Source organism: Vicia villosa, linkage group LG2, assembly GCF_029867415.1.
Source record: "Vicia villosa cultivar HV-30 ecotype Madison, WI linkage group LG2, Vvil1.0, whole genome shotgun sequence".
Lineage (NCBI taxonomy): Eukaryota > Viridiplantae > Streptophyta > Magnoliopsida > Fabales > Fabaceae > Vicia > Vicia villosa.
Window position 1 is genome coordinate 34,507,431 of NC_081181.1, and position 3,618 is coordinate 34,511,048.

Below are 3,618 nucleotides of genomic sequence, written 5' to 3' on the forward strand. Positions count from 1 at the left end.
CCCACAGTCTACCCTGGTCACAAATAACCATCCTATGATTACTAGAGGCAAGACTGGCTCTCTCAAACCTAAAGCTTACTTGGCTTGTACTGAACCGAATTCTGTCAGAGAGGCTCTCTCTAATCCACAGTGGCTTGCAGCCATGCAAGCTGAGTATAATGCCTTGATTTCCAATAATACATGGACCCTCACCTCCCTTCCTCCTAACAGAAAAGCTGTTGCATGTAGATGGGTTTTCAAAGTGAAGGAAAATGTTGATGGCAGTTTGAATAAATTTAAGGCACGTCTTGTTGCTAAGGGCTATCTCCAACAACAGGGTTTTGACTACACTGAAACATTCTCCCCTGTGGTGAAACCCACCACTATTCGGATCCTTCTAACTCTAGCCATTACTCACAAGTGGGAGCTCCAACAGATTGACATTAACAATGCTTTCTTGAATGGAGATTTGCAGGAGGAAGTGTTTATGCAACAGCCTCCAGGCTTTATATCTGACAATAAGCAGTTAGTTTGTAAACTCAACAAGGCTCTCTATGGCCTGAAACAGGCCCCTCGAGCCTGGTATGCTAAGCTTGCCCAGGCCTTGCTTCACTTTGGCTTCAAACATAGTAGATGTGACCACTCCCTTTTCATTTACTCTGCTCAAGGGGTTAATATGTATGCACTGGTTTATGTGGATGACATTTTAATCACTGGTTCTTCCTCTCCTTTAGTTCATGATCTCATTCAAAAACTCAATCTGAAATTTGCCCTTAAGCACCTAGGAAAACCATCCTATTTCCTTGGTATTGAAATATTGTATAGCTCCAATGGTTCCCTACTGCTCACTCAGTCTAAATATATTCATGACTTGCTAGCCAAAGCACACATGCCTCGAGCCAATGGAGTACCTACTCCTATGTTGAGTCAATCCAAACTCAGTAAGCATGGCACTGATATACTCAATGATCCAGGCATGTATCGATCCATTGTAGGTGCACTGCAGTATGTTACTCTTACAAGGCCTGATATTGCTTTTTCAGTTAATAAAGCTTGCCAATTTATGTCTGCTCCACTGGAATCTCACTGGCTGGCTGTTAAACGCATCTTACGGTATTTGAGTGGCACTAGTTCCTTTGGTCTACTTCTCAGCCCAGCCTCGGTTGATCAAAAGTTCACTCTTCGAGCTTACAGTGATTATGACTGGGCAAGTGACCCAGATGATCGTCGCTCCACTTCTGGTTCTTGTGTGTACCTTGGTCCAAACCTTGTTACGTGGAGCTCAAAGAAGCAGCCCCTTGTGTCACGCTCTAGCACTGAAGCGGAGTATCGTGGCCTTGCTCATGCGACAACTGAACTCTTATGGATTGAGTCCTTACTGTCTGAGCTTCAGGTGGAGTTTCTTCCCCCCACACTTCTTTGTGATAACATGAGTGCTGTCCTTCTATCTCATAATCCGGTTCTGCACGCACGCACTAAGCATGTCGAGCTCGACATCCATTTTGTTCGTGAAAGAGTGGTGGCACAACAGCTGATTATCAAGCATATTCCTGCTCATGCCCAGATTGCTGACACTCTCACAAAACCGCTTGGCACAGCTGCTTTTCAGTTGCTCCGTGGCAAACTCAAGGTTCTGCCATCCTTCCCACATTGAGTTTGAGGGGGGTAATGGAGACACAATACTCAGTATAGTAGTCTTGTATAGTAGGAGTATGTATAACTGTATTCTGTATTAGTATGGTATACACTATCCTATATAAATAAGCCATGTGGCATTTGTAAAAGATAAGAAATGTATGAATGAAAAATACAGAGTGTTTTTCACATTTCCATTACAGAGGAATTCTTGCATGGACACGGAAATAAAACCTTCTTCTTAGTTATAACCAATACAAATAAGACAATTCATTATGAAGGAGAGAGAAAATTTAAAATTTATTTCGTGAAAGTGTGGACAGAGAGTAATAAAAAACATCCCCTATTCTCTTAGGCAACGCTCGCATAGAGGACGCCTAGAAAACGTCCCATATTCTCTTAAGCAACGTTTTTCAGAGTTCTGGCAACAGTTTTCAATGGTTGTTAAAGACGAAAATTGTTGTAGTGCGATGGTCTCGCGATTAAGAGAAGGGTACGGAAGTCGGTTACGCAAGGGGAATGTATTAGCACCTCTCGCGTCCGTAGTACTCTACGGGATCCACTCTTGTTTGTTTCTAATCAAAGGGTGTGTTATTTAATGCTTACTTGCTAAGGGATCATGCAAAGTTAAAAGAGAAATAAATAAGTAAACTCGCCCAGATTATTTGAATCTGATGCCTACGTATCCCTAGTGGACAATTGGGAAATCAGAGTTATGTAGTTCTCCCTAACAATTTCTTTTTTTTTTTTTTGCTTTTTAATGGGCGGCGTTAACATTCGCACTCTAGCATAAGACACGACCTTCGAAGCGATCGAGTGGAAATAACTTGCCCTTAATGAAAAAAGTTGCCGACGAGGCGAAAGAGTTGATTGGTTTCTTTTAAGGGTTTAAAATTTGTGATTAGAATCACACCAAAGACTATGAATGAAAGAAGAACAAGTTAGGGAATGTACCCGCTCATTCTTTTCCATTGCTTAAGGCTCGTGGAAGTGTGATTTTCATCATTATTCGTTAAATGTTTTGAAAGTTGGAAAGAAAATAAATGGTGTTTTTTATTATGAAACGCAAATGATAAGGGAATGACTATCCTGTTGTTATCATGCACATCTACCTAGTTACTTTAGGTTTTTTGCGAAGGGAAGACTATCTAATGTTATCGTACAAAAGGAATAGGCTAAAACCTAATGGGAAGATGCTTTGAGATCACCAACCTTATAGTTATAGGTCAAAAATCACACAACCATATCACACCAAAGTTATATGAAAAATAGCATGGAAATGATACAAAGAGAAAATGGGAAAATGAGACGTAAAACTAATACTTTTTATGTATTTTATTTATGAGAACCAGTACCAATTAATGTAAAAAATTGGATAAACTATCCTAAAAGTATTAAAGAACAATTGTTTTTTATTGTATTTCATTAAATTTTTGTTAGGAAAATTAAAAAAAAAAATCTAAAGGAAAATGGAGGGTGTAAGCCTGAAATATGGTGAGGATCAGTAAATGTCGCAGGCCCAGGGATGGAGGCCCAAGCAAGATTTTATTGGAAATTCAGAAAAGTGATGGTGAGGTGCGCTGGGCCATGGGCTGAAGTGACTCCCCTGGTGTGAGAACCCCTACTGAAAACTCCATAATACCCATGACTTCGGTGATGCATCTCGGAAGACACTTTTTTCCTATTTTCAATTATTTCGGAGATGCATCTCCGAAACATTCCATTTTTGGGTGTTTTCGGAGATGGAGGAATGGCAAGTAAAGTTCCCACTGCAGCAGTTTCCGAATCAGGGATGTGAAATTACTTTTGTCTCATAATTAGACCCATTTGTCAGAAATGCATCTCCGAAAACAAAAACCCCCCATGGCCATGGTTCTTCTTCTCCGAAAATGCATCTCCTTCTGAACCTGATATGAAATATAGTGCCAGCAATATTTAAAGAAGAAACCAACCTTCTGTGACAACATGATGTATGCCTTCAAAAATTCCCTAAAATATATCTAG